The 19,951-nt window shown below is 34.9% G+C and overlaps 1 protein-coding gene across 2 annotated transcripts in view; it reads left to right on the top strand.

The window, feature by feature from the left end:
• Nucleotides 1–5,629: 5,629 nt before the first annotated feature.
• Nucleotides 5,630–19,951, top strand: part of LOC108145306 (transcription factor SOX-6) — a 51,581-nt gene continuing 37,259 nt past the window's right edge. The window contains exons 1-3 of one of the 2 annotated variants that reach the window (XM_017270645.2): nucleotides 5,630–5,711; nucleotides 6,128–6,723; nucleotides 16,474–16,558. The gene's annotated coding sequence lies outside the window, so the exon portion shown is untranslated. The remainder of the gene's footprint in view (nucleotides 5,712–6,127; nucleotides 6,724–16,473; nucleotides 16,559–19,951) is intronic. The other variant, XM_017270646.2, reaches the window with a different exon arrangement.

Here is a 19,951-nt window from a genome sequence, read left to right as displayed (position 1 = left end):
TTATAATTACAGTCAGAAGTTAACAACGCAGTGAAGGAGACCCTATAAAGTATATATATTCTTGATCAGCATCACTAGGAAAGTCGATCCGTCTGTCCGTTTCTGCACAAACTAGTCTCTCAGATTTTGAACTATTTGTACATTGCAAGTAGTAGTAATTCGGAACGAGCCGAATCAGACGACAATAAGATGTAGCTGCCCTAGGAACAATCGGGCAAAAGAACGATTTTTAACTTTTTTTTTAGTTCTTTAAGATTTATTATATTTTTTTATAAGCATTACGGATTAAATTTAGCCTACATTTTCTAACAATCCTGCAGAAGGTTCTGCTGTCAACGCCGAAATAGCAAAGTTTTAAATATTTTTGTTTAACATGTCACAAATCTTAAGTTAAAATTTTTGATTCATTTATTTTTTATAGAATTACGATTGTTCCTATGGGAACTATATGATAAAGTCGTCCGAAGTGAAAACTGTATTTTTGACAGGCTTTTTTTCAAAAAGGCGTTTTGACAAAATTGCGCTGCATAAGAATTACGACACCAAGGAAAAAGATTTTCCTAAAATTGGAATTGGTATTTTATAGCCTAATGGGTAATTAAAAAACAGGTCATATTACCTAAAAACGATGTTTTAGGATTAAATATTTTAGGAACCTGATGCCGTCGTACATTAGAGAATTATCAACCTATGTTTGCGTTTCAACTTTCTAGGTAATTTGTAGGCAACATTTGTAGGCAACTATTTCCTTAAATTTAGTTTATTACAATCGTATATAAACTAAATATAAATATTATTTGGGTAAAGGCTTAAGTAAACTATATATATTTGACCTCAATCATTTAGTTATGAAAATAATTTCAGTTCTCCTTATCTAACAAAATGCCTATTATTTATTGCAGGATATTATGTGAAATAGTAGTATACAGACTAGAAAATCAATTGGAAAATCTATGTCGGCTTAGCCATAATGTATATAGAGTTACCATACCAACAAATAGTCTGGGAAAGACTTACGCTAAGGGAGTAATGCCGTGCAGACCACTAGCTCACAGCCTTGTTTACAAAATATATTTTAATAATTTTAATATTGGAAATCTGCAAACAAAAAACATTCTTAAAAAACAACATGGCAATCAAAAGGCATTGCCTTAGTGAGAGGTTAAGCATACTAATATTGGCATTATTAAAAGTTTATAAATCATCGTTTCTCAGCACGAGCGGAAGCTTAACAACGATATCAGGCATATTTTCGTATTAATAATTAAACAATTTCAGCAGTTGAACCGTTTTATACATGTTCACAAAGACTTTGCGGGAAAATCTTAAAACTGAAACTAGAGATGGGACTTTAAGAACATGGCCGACTACGATTGTTACTTTCAGCTAAAAAAACGATTATTTAGCTTTTAATTGATTGGGTTATTTTTGGGCTTATAACAATTTATAACTGTATTCTTATCCAAGTTTAAGTCCAGTTATCCAAGTTTATATCCAGTAGCACCACCAAAATGGTTCGAAACGAAATAACATTTAAATAAATATAATATATTTTAGTACCAGAATTATGTATAAGAAAAGAATGAAATATCAACATGTGGACAAAAGCTGAATTTTTTAGAACTATTTTTTGTTTTGTTTGCGACTAAAATTCAGGGCAGTTTTAACCGCCTAAGAGAGAGATTTAGGCATTTTATTGCTTAAAACTTTACTATTTACCAGTGGTTTTTAAAGCTACCTAAATTACCAATATATAACGTGTATATAAAATAACTAACACAACTTTGCCCCACATAAAAAAAAACAGGAAAGAAAGAAACCCAGCTAACACATATTCGCCCGCAAAACAATCGGAGTTCAGTTGGCGCCATCTGTCGAACACTACAAGCAACTGGTATCGTGAGTGCAGGCACATTGCGTTTTTATAAAATTTGAGCGAGCAAAGTTAAATTAGTTAGTTGGATGGGTTAATATGCACTTAACGACATATGTAAATATATTATTTTGGGTATATGTATCGTAAAGATTTTGTTCGTATTTACATTTTGCAGATATCATTTCCGAAAATTTGCATAAAAACGGTAATATATGTCTATGTCAGTTTTCTTTATTACGTAAGAATAATATTAATCAATTTGAAAATTTATTTTAATGTATGGAATTTGTAGTAAAGGCATGAGCATACAAAAATATAATAAAGAAAAACTTAAATTCAGAGGATTTTTTATGGGAGCAATTTTTATACTATGGAAATTCGAAACATGGTGTGTAATTTATACTAGGGAGTATGAAATGAAGGCAGGAGTCTCGGTGTAACATACCAAGTGAGTTTAAATTTGTTACCCGTGAGTATTTATTTATTATTAATTTAATACTCATCTTATTCAGAAACTTGTTACACTCAATGAAGTCTGTGTTTGTTAACAACTTAAATTCTTGAATTGCTTAGTATAAGACTTAATGTTAACCGGTTCAAAAATAATGGCGTTCAAGTAGCGCCTTCTGTTGAGGTTATATCCCAACAGATGGCGCTAGTTAGAATTTGTACGTAAAACAATAAATAGGTAGCGCCATCTAGCTATGAGCCTTTTTTACTTTAAATTTAGCCCAATCCTATTACAGTTTTCCAGCACTTAAATTTAGTTAGCCAAGTTAAAAACCATTTAGTTTACATTTTGGTAATGTAAGGTACCTTGCATTGCGCTTTCTACATCGTTAGCTATTAAAGAAATCTTCTGCTGAGATTTGAACAACGGAAATTTAAAATAAAACTGTGAGAAACAATCAAAACATAAGAAACCAATTACTCAGCTAATAAATTTTAAATAAAAATTCCCTTCAGATAAACTAGTTTTATGTGGCGCCGTCTGCCAAACTGCAAAAATGTGTAAATACATTTCAAAGTAAATTATAATAAAAACAAAGTGTAAAATGTAAAAATGATGTAATGTAAGACTTGACGTTGGATAAAAAGTCAAGTGCTGGAAAAACTATTACTGAGTAATGTGATTATCTCAAACAAATCCACTAATAACAAGAAACATTGGCTATTAATTCAATTTTGCAAGGTGTTTTTTTTTTAAGTTATTAATGGCCAAAAACGTGGAGTGACATTAAAAATATTGGGAAATGGGTGGGTTTCCCCTGGGCCTGCAGTTTTCAAATGTCCCGCGATTTTCCTAAAAGTCTCCACATTAGTAACGCTGTTGATCAAACAAATAACAAAATATATAAGCTATTAGACAATTAAATCTATACATTAAAAAGAATGCATCTCAATCGGAAATAGCTGGTTTATTTGAAGATAAGGGAAGGCCGTTATTTTCTCTTTGCAGAATTGGCTTAATGAATCCTAAAACCACATTTTTTGATTTAACAACTTTCCTAATATGGGCTCCATAGTACAGCGGCTTATATTAAACTGTTCTTCGAACCGAGCTCTGCCGGTGCTTTGCCTATGATCTGATTAAATAAAGCCGCTTTTAGCGGGGGGTGGGGAAGCTGTTCGCTCTTAGCTTTAAGCTACCATAGGAACAATCGGGAAAATAAATGAAAAAATTAAAAGTTTGCTGCATTTTATTTTTTTGTTTAGTTCTTCGACATATAGTAATGGTGAAATATTTTAGAATTACGCTTCAAATGTCATCAAAATCGGGCGACTATAACTTATAGCTCCCGTGGGAACAATATATTAAAAAAAAATTGTTTTTAAATGTAACTTTTCTATTTTGTAATTTGTTTTAAGTTATTTTTGCCTTATTAATAATTTGAGATAATAAAGCTGCCATATTAATTATCAAATAATTGAGTGGCAAATCATCATAGCTACAATATTTTAAACGTACACGCAAGCAAACCATAATTTTAGTGTTTTCAAAAATATTTAATTTTTGGAACAGTTGCAATGGTATATGAACTTCGGCTTGCAGAAGTTTGCTTTCTTTCTTGTTTATTTTTTTCTCAGTTTCTCGAGATATAGTAATTTTTGTTGTTGTTGAATATGGTTGAAATTTGATTAAAATCGGACGAACAATCGGACCAATACGATAGAATAATTCTGCAAAACACTCCACTTCCATAAATTTTTAAATGTTTTACGTTTGTTTTAATATCAAAGAATATTTCGTAAACAGTTTTGTTTTCTTGAGTGTTTGCAAGTGTTCGGCTCTTCAAATAAGCAGTAGCTTTAATAATTTCAGGCCAGTAACATCTATTTACCTTAGCTTCTCGCATGAGACATCTACCCATGTCCATGGCCAATCTATTATATCTTTCCGCTACTTCGTTTAATTCAGGTACATGTGGGGGCAAGTTTACATTTCGATTCATTTATCTCGAATAAACTCTTTAATTTCTCGATTTAAATATTCTTTGCCATTGTCGCAGTGCAATTTTTACCTTTTATTAATTGTATGTTCTACAAAGTGAATTTATTCCTTAAAGCAACTTATTTACTTACAGTATAACCTATCACACTTGCTGTAATCATAAATAAACGTTAAAAGGTAGTTTTCATTGCCGTAATCTAAAAATGTGTGCCGTTTAAATCTGAGTGCACCAGTTCTAATATTTCCTTAGTTTTTTTTCTTTTATTCTCAAATTGTATATTTGACATTTTTCTTTGTATACCGTTAGTGCACTTTATTACTGTATTTTACACTTAACTAATTTATTCAGATACTAAAAATGAATATGACCTAATGTCGCATAGGACATTTTTCTTTATCAGTTAGCTTTACTGTGTTTGTGTAGATTTCTCAAATGTTTTTTAATTCAACTACATAGCTTGTCATAAAAAATAACGTATTGACTTTTCTTGCTTCTGCAATTAAATCTCCAAAATTGAAAAATCATAACCGTTAACAGGTTTTTAAAATAGAAATAAAATTGTACTTTTTCAAAGCATTGGGAAGTTTCCAAAAGCACTTTCCACAGACTTACAGCTTACGCTCATGTGTAATTGTGTATAAGCAAAGCCAACCAATTCTCCAAAATAAGTTATAAAACTTTAAATAGTAACAGGCTTTAAAAAGCTGGCCAAGAGTTGAGCCATTCAAATCAAACATTTTTCCCACATGATTTACTTGAACCTATGTTTTAAAACCAGCGCTTTAATGTATATAAATAGATATTCAAGTTGGTCAGAATCACAATTTAAGTCAAGGATGTTGTGCATACTCTAGGAAGTAGAATGGTTATAATTCTCGCGCTGGGCACTTAACGAGAGTGCTTACGATCATGTCAGTTTGCCCTTCAAGTGAGTAGACACAGTGCACTGCGAGAAAAGCCCCCAGTAGTCCGGACTGGGTGCTAAACAAAATGGAAAGGTCTGTGCCCATGACGCCATGACATCAGTGGCTGCAAAACTGTGTGTGCGCGCGAATGCCAAACCTTAGTCGGGGCGTGGGCGGCCCGAAAACTGTGCAGCGATTGGATAACCCGGCACCAAATCATTGGCTGCCGCTTCTGCTTCTCTGCTCTGCTGCTCTGCTGCTCTGGGCGCGGGAGAAGAGAGCAGAGCTCCGGGCGGCGAAGAGAAACCCGTAAGAGCATGGGCTGCTTGCCCTCTCTCTTTGTTCGAAATGCAGTGGAAGTGGACTTGGAAGTGGACTCGGAGTCAGTGACTATTGAACATCGCTACGCAGTGGTGGTGGTGCTTCATCCGCGTCGTTGTGCCGTCTCATTTGCTGGTGGACTTGCGGGTGGTTTGGGTAACATTCCACGTGCGCGTGCCGAACTTAAAGAGTCCTATGCCAACCGAATGCCGCATTGCTTCACACGGCACGGGCTAGAATGAGTTTTTGCCAAGAAGCCGCCAAGTGCCGATTGCGGGGATTGCAATGCACTCCCACAACATGCAACTGACGAAGACGCAATCACATGTGTGCAATGCGCCTTTTACACTATGCTGCGTATATAAGTTTTAGTGTGTTTGAGTTAACCAAAATGATTCGTGTGCCCCTGTCTATTGAGCCTAGTGATGACACCAAGTGGGGCAAGAACCTTTTACATCTTTAAAAGAGCTCTACCATGTTGGTCAATGGTCATCAGTAGGTCTCACAGAGGCTGATATCAGTTTAGGTTAGCAAACGCTTAACAAAATTGGTAAACTCAATACTCAATGCAGTGTAAAAATCACATTTGATTGTGGCTTCGCTCGGCGCGATCAGACGGAAAATTGCATTGTTGCGCACAAAAAAGACACCGGACTTTGCGTGCATCGATGCTCACTCGTAATCCGGCAGCACTTGAAAAAGCGAGCAGTCACAATGGAAATGAAAATGGAAATGGAAATGGAAATGGAAATGGAAATGTCTCGTAAATCCGAACTTTAAATGCAAATTCGTAGTGCCCAGGTCGTCTCGGAGGAACTGTTCCTGTTCCCTGGGAGCCAATTGTAGATGTGACTAAGCTCACATGGATATCCGAACTTTTGTCATGATCAAAACAAACTATTTTGATGTGTCGTGAAGCAGATAAACGGGAAATCCTCGATCCGCACAATGGGACCTAATTAGATGTGACGGGGTGTAATATTGTGAATTTTCGAAAGTGCCATAAGATGATATAAGTGGGTGCGCATACATAATGATTTATATATATTCGTTCTATTACTATATATGTATATAACATGCAATCGGCCTATGAAACAGTCCTTGTTGCACCTAGTCAAAGGAGTACAACTGAGAGATGTGTAATCTCGAGCGGACTCTGTAAGGAAATGTGAGTATACTAGCAACGCAGCGGCAACCCACCGAATGCAATATACAAATTCCCCCAATGATAGTCATAAAATGTTTGCTTTTTGCCACGTCGCCTGGCATTGTTTTTCCCAATGCTCAAGATCTGAGGTCCGTGGCTCGTACTCGGGCTCGGGTTCGGTTCAGGCCAGTTTGCCTGATTCATCGTAGTCTGGAGTGCTGCATACAAGCATTGGTCGCGACAGGTGCACTTGCCACGCGAGAATATCGCTGGTTGGGGGGCTTAGGGGGGCGGTGGTTAGGTGCTGCTGAGGCAGAAATCGGAACTGGACTCGAAATTCAAGCTGGTCGAAGTGGATAGGGGACAAAGCGGAGGCTGGGGGGGGGAGTATCTCATCAGTAGCTGGCTCAAAGGAGCTGAAGATCGTGTATGAGATGGCTCGGACTGGACTGGTTTTTTGAGTACTCATGTGTTTGTATGTCCGTGCATGTATATATGTGGACATTAACGCAGTCGCGACAACGTTGCAGTACTTGCCAAAGTCTTGCACTACGATCGAAATGCGAAATCCTTCGGAGGCTGCTCTACACTTACATTCGAGTTCTTACATTTCTCTCGCATGAAATATAGACTTCAATTTGAGCGCAATTCGCGCAATTCGCGGCTCACGCTTTCTAGTTGCTAGTTCGTTTCGGCCTAATGATATCGGTACAAACTTGTGTCGAGTTATTGTTTTTGTTGCCGTTTTTCGATTCGATTGTCTGTCGGGTTTCTTTACTTGTTCTCCGTGGTGTCACTGTGGAACGCCATAAATTGTGGAGACTGTTAAGACAGGAAAGGTGCCGTGTCGCATCCTCAGCGCTTATAATAGGGGCACGGTTACATCAAAGAGACAATCAAAGGCAAAACAATGCAGCCTTCCTTCCCCATGAAACTAATGGCGCAAGCGAAAAAGGAATTGGCGCACATCTAACAAAAAACAACCATGTCGCTTGCCGAACCATAACCTCCAGTGCCTAGACGCCCAAAGAGTGCAGCCAAAATGGATTAGATACTAGGGCGTGGCATTGATGTGAATCAAGCTTGGTCGTAATTTGCCATATTTTTCGCTGATTGAATTGCTTGATTCTAGTTTGTAATGCATTCCAGCTTTTCTATTAGTTCCTGTTAGTTGCTTTTCCAACAACAACAACAGCTCTACGCCCATAAGTTGTTCTATTAGAGACCTTTTTAGATGGTATAAAAGAAGAGTATTGCATATGCAGAGGTTGCTTAAAAGTGGATATTAATAGATATCTTTAAATTGTATTAGGGATCAAATGCCTCTTTCATTTCCTTTGATTTGAAAAGTTGACTTGTTCATTGTGCGGTTCCTGTCCAGAGTTTGTAGTACCGTACGCGGTGAGCTATATGTTATCAACAGTGCCAGTGTATGCAATAGTCATTTATTCGCAGAAATACAGCATGCACTTTTAAAAGATCCACAGCGCTTACCCATTTGCACGCACGATCATTAAGTTCAACTTGAGGAGTACGAACGGGGGGCCGCATGACAGGTTGTTTATCCAGTTCTGCCTGAGAGATCTGGCAAAACTGGCCCACAGAAAAAATTAGCAGCAACAAACTAAACAAGAAAGAAAGGCTGGCTTTTGGGACCGAAGCTTTGAATACCCTCGCAGAACTATTACAAAATATTTTAGTGTGTAATAACATCTTATTGAGATAGTAAGAAACACCAATATACTAAGATTAATAATTATTTTTGCACAATCGATCTTGAAGAGTTTGTGTGATATAGTTGCCCGAGTTTGACCTAACCAAGAAAGTCACGGAACAAGTTAAAACGGTATCAAATATTGGAAAAGAAAGCTAGATATTTAAATAGTTCTTATTCAGGGTTTCTCACATGTTTAACAACACTAACAACCTTTTCTATGTCCGATATGGCAGAGTGCCATTAAATAAGGTTAAAACATATACTACCATACAAAATGTCGGTATCGAAATACTATATCACATAGTAAATATGAGGGTTATATTGGCTGTGTTGCTGATAAGCAATATATTCCCCTAATATTATTACAACTTATTGGATACAGTGGCAGGAGCCGATAGAACATAATTACAAAAGTAAATTAGTCAAAGCTCTAAACTAATGTCTATCCTTAGGTGCATACCTTTACGCAAGAGCACAACTCTTGCAAGTCTCTGTCTATTAAGAAAATGCAGCGAAAAACATGTTTTGGGTTATATAGATAAAGTCCGAATCCACATAGCCATGCCGCAAATAGCGTCGATCCGCCGGGACGACATAAGACGACAGTCGACGGGAATGCAGCACGGAAAACTAGTTGTATTGTCGACGCTAATGCTGTTGCTTTTTTTGCGTCGATGCAACAAAATAAGCAACAACACACTCGAAATAACAACAGGTGAATGCGAATCCAAGATATCAATAAAAGTAAAACAAGCGAGGTTTGTTAGGCTGCTCAGTAAGACGAAGGAGGTCTGCAACGCAAAAGAAATATTTCCAGTTTTAGTAGTTAGAATTTTATTGTTTCGAAGAAGCCCAACCACAAATCTACCCCCGATATATTTTTTTATTGCATCGGATCCGCAGCGTACCATCTTTCAGGCATCTACTTTCAGGCATCTACTGATATGAATAAATGATTACAATTATTATAACCGTTACTCGCAGAGGATAAAGGTAAATTGTACTATCTCTACTAGGGTCAATAGCCGAGTCGAATTCGGAAAATAAAACAGTTAGAGATTTCGGATTCGACAAAGCAGATTCTAGTAATCCTTACGCAAAGCAAGATAGTTTCAGACCGTGGCCCCAATCTAACGCCCACTCTGAAACAAGTTCAACAGTGTTAGTTATAGTTATGGGACTAAGTGTAGACAATAAATTTATAAATATCGAGCTAATGTTTTAAAAGTTTTTTAATTCATAAGTCCTCAGCCGCTTCTCTACCGCCAAAACATTATCAGTTTTTCGCGGTAATCGCTTTTCTAGATTGACAGAACGAATAAAGAACGGGGAGTGCTGCACGCTTTTAGCTTCCAGTATTGGCAATGTAGTTCGACAGATGGCGCCACCTAGACCACGTTTGTTTTGTGGGGGAATTTGGGGAGTTTGAAATTTGAGTAACGGGTATCTAATGGCTAATGGCACTGGCTTACAACCCTAAACCGATGAAATCCTCCAGAGATCAAACCTTGATTTTCCGGTGGCACTCCAAATTTGTTGTCTGGTAAACCGATTTTATATGGATTTTACTGTCTCCTAAATACGGGTATTTTTGTGTTGTGCTTGTTAACATCTGCAAATAGCACTTAACATGTGCTTTACGGCCACTAACTGCCTAAAAATCACCGTTTTGCAAGATTTGAAAATCTGTATAAAATAAAATAGATTTACAGGCGTATTCTTGAGGTTAATAACTTGTTAGATTCGTGAATGTTCCATCCTCAAGATAAACTGAAAAATTTATTTTCGGTTTTCAGTCTGTCGGAACTTTAGTTTTAGCAATTTGTTCAAACTTTGTCTATCAACTTTATAAGAAAGCCTTTCCCAATAATATATATGGGAAAGTTTAAGAATTAATTAATTAATTAATAAGCCATCGATGACCGAAATCGGTTTAGCAGAACTGGAGATAAAAAATATCATGAAAACAAGTGTAAAACGTTATTTACACTTTAAAAAAATGGTACCATACAACAAAATGTAAGTGCAAATTTTTGAATCAGGGAGTCCATCTGCACCGAAAAATCTAGGTTTGAATCTGTAGGATTTCATCGATTTTAATTTGTAAGCCAGTGTAGTCGGGGATCTCGACTATAGCGTTCTTTCTCGTTTACATAAATTATGATTATACACGTTGTTCGTAGAGTGAAAGAGGATATTGTATTCGTTGAAAAGTATGTGACAGGTAGAAGGTAGCGTTTCCGACCATATAAAGTGTATATATTCTTGATCAGGATCAATAGCCGAGTCCGTCTGTATGAACGTCGAGACCTATAAAAGCTATAGATTTGGGACTTGGCATGCAGATTCTAATAGTTCCTAAGCAGTACAAGTTTATTTCAATACAGAGCCATGCCCACTCCAACGCCCACAAATCGTGGAAGTATTTAGTGTCACTGTGAGCCATGGCATAACGTAGGGGTTGGTTCTGTGTGTGCGTTTCGGTCATATCTATCGGTAGACTCAAAAATGTTTAAATTCGAGCTATTATTTTAGAAGTTATGGTGCTCTGCCGCTGCTCAGCCACTGATCGGCCACTGTTCTGCCGCTGCTAGCAGATGAGAGAGAGCTATAGAACTGTTAGCTTCTAGTGTTGGCTGTGCATTTCGACAAATTGATTTTCGATTGTTCTCCTGTTTTATCTTGAAAATATTTTCTTAAAGGAGAACAAAATTAAATTAGGCAAAGAGAATATTTAAAAGAAGCTATTTGATTGGCTAGGGCTTAAATATGCTTTGTTGGGTGTGCAGGTACTGATGTATTCAACTTTATATTTTGTTTTATAATAATATAATAATAATAATAATAATAATAATAATAATAATAATAATAATAATAATAATAATAATAATAATAATAATAATAATAATAATAATAATAATAATAATAATAATAATAATAATAATAATATTAATAATAATAATAATAATAATAATAATAATAATAATAATAATAATAATAAAATAATAATAAATAATAATAATAATAATAATAATAATAATTATAATAATAATAATAATAATTATTATCACTTTGGATGGCAGTACAAGTAGAGACGATGCGCACCAAGAGCGTGTGCATAGGAGACTAGTAAAAACTGAAATATGCTGTGATGATCCGATCGTATTGCGTATTGCGAAGAGAAAGCTAGTTAAGAGGTGTTTTTCTTTATTACTTGAAATTGAAATTGACTATCCCTCGAATATCCATGCGAAATGCAGCACACATGTTGTTTTAACCTATATATACACACATTCTTTCCTGCACTTAGACAATTCGCGAACAATAGTATCAAGCTTAAGACGCTTACGCAATCAATTACTGAATGAAACAAGGTCAATGCTTGCAAAAATGTTGACTGCTGCTTATCTCAGAACAAGTTCTAAGTTACAAAAAGATTTCCGTCGGCAAATTAAGTTATGACAATAAAGGAAGCCAACTTCGGCAAGCCGAAGTTTATATACCCTTGCCAATTTTGTCAAAATTAAATATTCTTCTATCTGTCCTTCTATCCGTCTGTCCGTCCGTCTGTCCGTTCGTCTGTCCGTCCGCCCGTCCGTCCGTTACTACGCATGCTAGTCTCTCAGGACCCATGGGAACAATAACAATATTAAAAGCAATTATTTTTTTTTTAAACGTAACATTTGCGCCTTATTAATAATTTGCCAGTTCAGAATTACGCTTTTAATTTTATTGAAATCAGAAAACGATATCATATAGCTGCCTTAGGAACTATCGAATAATTGAGCTGCAAATCATCATAGCGTCAATGTTCCTAGACATATACGCAAGTAAATAATAATTTTAATGTTTTCGATAATATTTAATTTTTGTAACAGCTGCAAGGGTATATGACCTTCGGTTTGCCGAAGCTTGCTTCCTTTCCTGTTTTGAAAGAAACTTGTCCTGGTGTAGGTATAACTTAAATCGGAATGTTAAATGCCAAAACTCTAGCTTTTGCAGTTTCCGAGATCTTGACGTTCAAAGGGACAAAAGGACGGACAGACGGATAGACAGATGGTCACAGATAAAGGAATCTATACACTTATAGTGTATAGTAATCGGAAACGCTTTATTCTACCTGTTACAAGCTTTTCAACAAATACAATATACCCTTATACTCTACGAACAACGAGTATAATTATTATTTAAACAATTTTAAATAGGTGCTACGTAAGAGAAACATTTGTGTGGTGGTTTATAGCCGTCAATAATGTATAAAATACACTGCTCCAACAATGCCAGTACAATTACTTTAAAAGTTGATATATTGAAACAACAACAAATAGTTCTGTGTGGTGTTTGAACTGTTCCAGATGAAATCAACCGTAAAATCTTTGAGTCAGTAAGAAGAGTAAGACCAACATTAGAATGGAAAACAAAAGCTGTTTTGTTCGTCCCACTGGACGAAATGCAATCCTCCTTCCATTCAGATTTTAATAAACAGACGATGCGTTTGTTTTCGTTTCTCTCGAGTGCAATAACATTGCGGCGGCTATATGACATCGTTTTCCGATTTTAATAAAACAAAACCGTTATTCTAAAATAAACCATTACAATGTTTCGAAGTATATAAAAGGCAAAGTTAAGGCAGGAGCTATATAATAAGTGCTCCGATTTTAATGATACTAAAAACAGGGAAGTTTTATTTTTTTCAGCTATTTTTATATTATATCCCATTGTTTTAATGGGAAGTTATGTGATATAGTCGATTTTCACAGAATATTTACTTCAAGAATATTAAAAAATAATTTAGATTAGCAAAACAGTAAGGTTATAATTTGTATACCCTTGCAGAGGGTTTTGCAACTCAGTGAAGGAGGCACTTGCGACCCTATATGGTATATTTAAATTTGTTCTATTCTTTAATGAGTATCAATCTTCTGACTGAAATTATAATACCAATAGCAAGTTTATAAAAATATCATAGCAAGGTAAGGAAGTCGTGACATTTCCAATATCAAATTTTCTGACGAAATCAACATTTTATATAACCTAAGACTAAGAAAATTGTATAAAATGTTGTGTATACTCTGTTTTTTCCTTGCTCAAAGCAATAAAGGCAAAATAAACAAACTATTAAGATGACTGCGCCTTGCCAACGAGAGATACAAAGAGAACAAAACAAAAGGCAGCTCGATTTCAAGTCAACGACTCTGCGATGTTGCTGATTTCGCGGCTGCCACTGAGTCTTTGCCCAACGCAAAATGATGCATTGCCAGTGTTCCATCGACTCGCAGAATCGGTGGGGACCAAACCACTTTGCGCTGCAGTCCCAGTCTCAGTCTCAGTCTCAGTTGCAGCCTCAATCCTTGACTCAATCTAGTTGCTGGTCGTCACACGCTTCGCTTTCTTTCTTCAGCACACTTGCACTTGTATTCTCGTACAGCAATCAGCAGAAACAACACATTGTACGCAGATTTGCATACCCTTTCGAGAGCCAGTGTCGCTTTGCACAGAAAGCTTGTTCAACGAGAACTCTTCTCCCTTGGAAATGTTTTTGCAAATGCTTAACTCTTTTAATTAAGTTACTAATTTTATATAATTTATTTATAAGCCATAGGATAAATCGAAATATCTTCGCTTATAAATATACGCCTAAAAATCTAATCTAAATGTTATTGAAATCATTAAAATTGTGATTGACTTGCGTATATGTTTAAAAAAATTGAAGCTATGATGATTTGCAGCTCAAATATTTGATAGTTCCTATGGCAGCTACGTACATATATGATATCGTTATCCGATTTTTAAAAAATTAAAAGCGTAATTCTGAACTATCAAATTATTAATTAATCAAAAAGAATTTCTAAAAAACAAATTATAACTTTGCTGTTTTTTAATTGCAAGGGTATAAGAACGTAAGACATTCTTGAAATACATTTTTATACCCTTGAAGAGGGTATTATAATTTCAGTCAGAAGTTTTAATTTTTAATGTTTTATTGTCTCAGAATTAAATTAAAACATTAAAACATAAAATTCTGAATATTGTTGTTTTAAAAAATATTTACTTTTTTGAATAGCTGCAAGGGTATATAAACGTCGGTTTGCCAGAGTTTGCTTCCTTTCATGTTAGTGCTTTAAAAAATTAGTACTGCGATATAGCTAAATAGTATTTTTTTTAAATCATGATTATAATATTTGAGTACCATGCCTATATTTCAAACAAAAACTTCTAATATAACAAAAAAAAAATGTTGTGACACTAAATAAATAAATACTCTTTTTAAAAGTTCTTATTCGGCACGCTGAGATAGAAAATGCCTGTGTAGGCAAAATAGCTGGATGAAGCGGTCCTAATGGAAACATTTAAAATAAATTAACAAAAATTATAATTTGGCTGTTTTTAAGTGTTGTTTAGTTCTTCAAGGTTTTAATTTTATCAAAATCGGACGACTATATCATATAGTCATACAATAAAAAACAAACAAAAATATGTAACTTCTCTCTTTTTAACTTTCTAAAAATCATTCTTTTTGACATAATTTTATTTAATTGAACTTTTAAATATATAGAATAAATCAAAATATAAATTCAAGTATATTTCATTTCTGCAATATCTGCAAGGGTATATGAACTTCGGCTTGCCGAAGGTTGCTTCCTTTTATTTTTTAATACATTATATTTCAATTTAACTGTTTTGTGAGCATTATGCTAACTCCCATCGTAGAAGCTTAAAATGTATGTAACTATAGTTTTACTTCTGTGATCATTTTATTTCGGTGTATATGTGTATAAGCCTGCATATGCAGAGCAGATGTGTCTCAGATGTGGTTTATAAGCAGCATTACCTCATTGTCAATCGTATACAAACTTCTGGTCTTTGTTAAAGAATGAAAATGAGTTCTCGTCTATTTATTTTTATCGCGATTGCTTATATATAAGCCCTTACATATGGTATTTAAATATATATAATTGAAACCCATCAAAAGGTAATCCCAAAAACAAATTAAATTGTGTTTCACTTAAAATTGTTTAATTATTTTTGTATACGCTTGCAGAAATTGCAAACTTCTGACTGAAATTATAATACCCTCTGCAAGGGTATACAAATGTATTTCACTGACTGGCCTCGGGTTAAAGTTGAAGTTTATTATTTGCGTTCAGCTTACAAGCCGTTCCAACATAGAGTAATATAAGTAACACCTAACATTAGGTTAATAGATGAGCTTTTAAAAAAGATTTTAAAAACACTTTAACAAGGGAAAACCATATGACATTCAGAGGGGTCGAACCCATGCCTCTCAATTCCCAACGTTTTAAAGGGCAGCGCACTAGACCGCTGAGCTACAATTTGTTGTTGTTGTTGTGAGCCCAAAAAGCCAAAGAGTTTCATGAAAATCTGTCATTTTAGATTGGCAGACTTTCACTCAGAGCAAAAGAGTAGTTTGAAATTTGTATATAATAGTCGACGAATGCGTTTCTTATTGTTTTACCTTCTCAGTATCATGATCTCATAATAGTTACATTCAAATAAACTTCAACTTCAACTTGCAATACCTATCCTTCCTCATATATTTTTTGTTTTCTAATAATGTCTGAGTATTCCTAAACCACTTTTCCTCTCGATGTAATTTTGTCGAACACACCATATGTCTGAGTATTCCTAAACCACTTTTCCTCTCGATGTAATTTTGTCGAACACACCATATGGTGTGTGTAGAAAAAACAGAACTGGAAGTCCTTTTTTTATTGGTCTTGAATTACAAAAAATGTGACCACTCGGACATTCAATAAATTTGATATGCATGGTTTCATTTCAAAATCTCTTTAGAACAGCAGCGACCAAGAAAGCGCCTTTATGGTCCCAATGCGGCGCCGTTTTTACAAAAAAACGAGGACTGTAGCTAACTTCGGCAATCCGAAGCTCATATACCCTTGCAGCTATTGTAATTATGATTAACTTGCGTATATGTTTAAAGACATTGAAGCTATGATGATTTGCAGCTCAATAATGCGATAGTTCCTATTACACCAATATGATATCGTTTTCCGATTTGGTTTTCGTTTCAGAGACGACCTTAAAAAATGGCTCAGTAGACGATTAGGCTCTTAGAAATATGCCTTCACTATGATTGCGAAGCGATAATAGAATTGGGTAAGTAGATTGAAAAGCCTTCTGTATCAAAAATCACCTCTTAGCGATCGTCACGATTTTTTAGCGAGCTAAGCGACGTTTACAAATTTCGATTTTCGATTTACAACAGTAAGGCAATGATGATTTTCAGATAAATTATTCCATCTTTTCATTGGTAGTTATATGATACCATTGCCCAAAATAATTGAAATTAAAACAGGAGTATCCCATATCCATATATCGACAAGCCAAAGTTTATATACCCTTGCAGCTATATCAAAAATTAGATATTCTTTAAAACACATAAATTTCGAAATATATTCGTATTTGTTTAAAAACCTTGAGGCTATCATGATGTTTAGCTCTATTATTCGATCATTCCTATGGCAGCTTTCATATATTTCGATTTGAATAAAATTAAAAGCGTTATTGTAAACTATTAAACCATTACTATGTGGAAAAAAAACTAAAAAAAAATTTTAAATTAGAGAAGTTACAATTTTGTTTATTCAAGTTTTTAATACTCCAGTTGTTCCCATGGGAGCTATATGATACAGTCGTTCGATTTTAATGAAATTTAAATCGTGATTCTAGAACAATAGGTCATTACTACATATCGAAAAAAACAGCAAAGATATATGTTTTTTAACATTTTTCCCGGTTGTTTCTATGGGAGCTATATGAGTCCGATCCGGCTCGTTCAGACTTAAATACAACGTGACAACTTTAAAACTGAAAGACTAGTTTGCATTGAAACGGACGGACAAACAGACGGACGTGCAGACGGACATGGCTAGATCAATGCTGATCAAGAATATATACACTTTATAGGGTCGGAAATGTCTCCTTCAATGTGATATTGTCGTTCGATGCGAATTGTTCCGACTTATAAATGTATATTTTTTGAAGTGAACATTTTTTTTCTTAACTTAAAAAAAAATTGTTTATAACATTTTCCCAACCAAATTTGTGCTGCATACTTTTTGGAAAAAAAAATCATAACAAGGCAGCCGAACTGAGAAAAGTTTACTTTTTTGTTGATTAATTATTTCGAAAACGACTTTTTAGGTCAATTGCTATACATTAAAAGTTGAGTCCACTTTTAAAAAATTTGCAAAAACACTAAAAATAAAAAAAAAGTTTTCTTTTAATTTCAAAACCTATTCTTAAACTGTTTTAATTGTCTACCTCAACATCAGTTTTTGCAACTATCTGGAAAGATTCTTTAATTATTCCACTCCAAAAAAAGGGATGAAATTCGGATGTTCAACATTATTGAGGTATTTTTAACTGGTCTGCAATTATTACTCTTCATGGTTTTGTTACGCGAAGGTCAACTACCACGAACCTACGTGAATTGACATCCCTTGTAGTTAAAGGACTTTATAACAAAATGCAGGCAGATGTTATGAATACATATTTTAGTAAGTATATATTTGGTCAACGAATTAGGAGTTCTTCTTGACCTAAAACTAAAATTCGACTGTCACATAATGTGTACTGTTAACGATGGTCGAATGAATCAAACGATCCTTCCACAAATAACATATTATTTACTTCCCTTCCCTTCTCCGTCCTAAATTAGAGGGCTAAAAGGCTGTACAAGGTATGGGCGTATTTAAAATTTGTTTTATTTTATTTGATATATGTTTTTGCACGGCTTTAATGTGTATAATGTATTTTAAGATCTGTAAGAGCTACGTTGGCTAAGTGCTGGTGCTAATTAAAGTGTGCTAAGAAATGCAACAAAAAATCCGGTACGCAATTGAAGGCAGAATCTGGCCCCAAACAAATTCGAACTAATTTAGTTGAACAACATTCTTGGGGTCAAGCCGGTGTCGGGTCATGTAGTGGCCATCAAGTCCGTCAGCGATTATTACACTTGTCGCACCCCATTGGGCTTATTGTATTGACTCACCCTGCGGATTACTGGGCTTCGAGAAGCATCAGAGCTCTGGCTCATCATCATCTGCGCTGTACTTATTATTACTTATTTCCTTGGCTTTCACGTAGATGCAATGAAATTTTGTGGCGTATTATTCTGTCTGGTTTCTTACCGCATTCTCACATTGATGACAAGAGCTGCTGAAAGGGGATGAAGTTTTCCTAATACCATACTGATTTGCAGTCATCTAAGCGACATCTCTTACGGATCACAGGCTCGCACGTATTTCGATTGTGTTCCTATACTACACACAGAATAAATTGTATGAAATACCATTCATTTTAATAGAGGGCCATGTAAAGTTTACACTAACAAAAACTAAAAGTTAAGTTTTATTAAATGTGTCTTGACAATAAACTACAGAGAACATTTTTATATTTCATGTAACAATAGTTTAGTTTCTGTGTGTTTTTTTGGGGTGTAGCCGACTGTTGGAATCGGATACTTTCTTCTTTCTTACGCAAATGACTGGCTTGAAAACCGATTTTTAAAGTAAAGACGAGTTAGTTGTCGGAACACACAAACAGAACGACCTAAATCGACTCTCTTGGTATAATAAATTCTTCAGCTTACGTACATGCGCACTTTTGCAAGAATATACTTTACTCTCTTTACTGTGTATTTAAATATTAACAAACAAATTCAACAGGAAAAGAGCAAACCCGGAAAGCCGATGTTTATATACCCTTGCAACTATTGCATAATAAAATATTTTATAAAACGACTATATTTCGATATGTATGAGTATATGTCTAAAAAAAGTGAAACAATATTAATTTTTCGATAAATAGTTTGATCGTTCCTCTGGTAGCTATATGATATCGTTTTCTGGTTTTTGAAACAGTAAACTATTACTATATCGATTTTTCGATGAATATTTTGAACGTTTCTCTGGTAGCTATATGATATCGTTTATTTGTTTTTTATACCCTTGCAGAGGGTATTATAATTTCAGTCAGAAGTTTGCAACGCAGTGAAGGAGACGTTTTCGACCCTATAAAGTATATATATTCTTGATCAGCATCACTAGTAGAGTCGATCTAGCCATGTCCGTCTGTCCGTCCGTCTGTCCGTCCGTCTGTCCGTCCGTCTGTCCGTCTGTCCGTCCGTTTATATGCAAACTAGTCTCTCAGTTTTAAAGCTATCTGCATGAAACTTTCCCAAAAGTTGTCTTTCTATTGCAGGTAGTATATAAGTCGGAACGAGCCGGATCGGACGACTATAGCATATAGCTCCCATAGGAACAATCGGAAAAATAATTGAAAAAAAATTAGAACTTTGCTGTTTTTTAATTTTTTGTTTAGTTCTTCGACATATAGCAATGGTTAAATAATTCAGAATTATGGTTTAAATTTCATTAAAATCGGACGACTATAGCATATAGCTCCCATAGGAACAATCGGAAAAATAATTGAAAAAAAATTATAACTTTGCTGTTTTTTAATTTTTTGTTTAGTTCTTCGACAGAT

This window comes from Drosophila elegans, unplaced genomic scaffold (genome assembly GCF_018152505.1).
Source record: "Drosophila elegans isolate 14027-0461.03 unplaced genomic scaffold, ASM1815250v1 contig_349, whole genome shotgun sequence".
Taxonomy (NCBI): domain Eukaryota; kingdom Metazoa; phylum Arthropoda; class Insecta; order Diptera; family Drosophilidae; genus Drosophila; species Drosophila elegans.
This window is presented reverse-complemented; position numbering and strand designations above follow the sequence as displayed.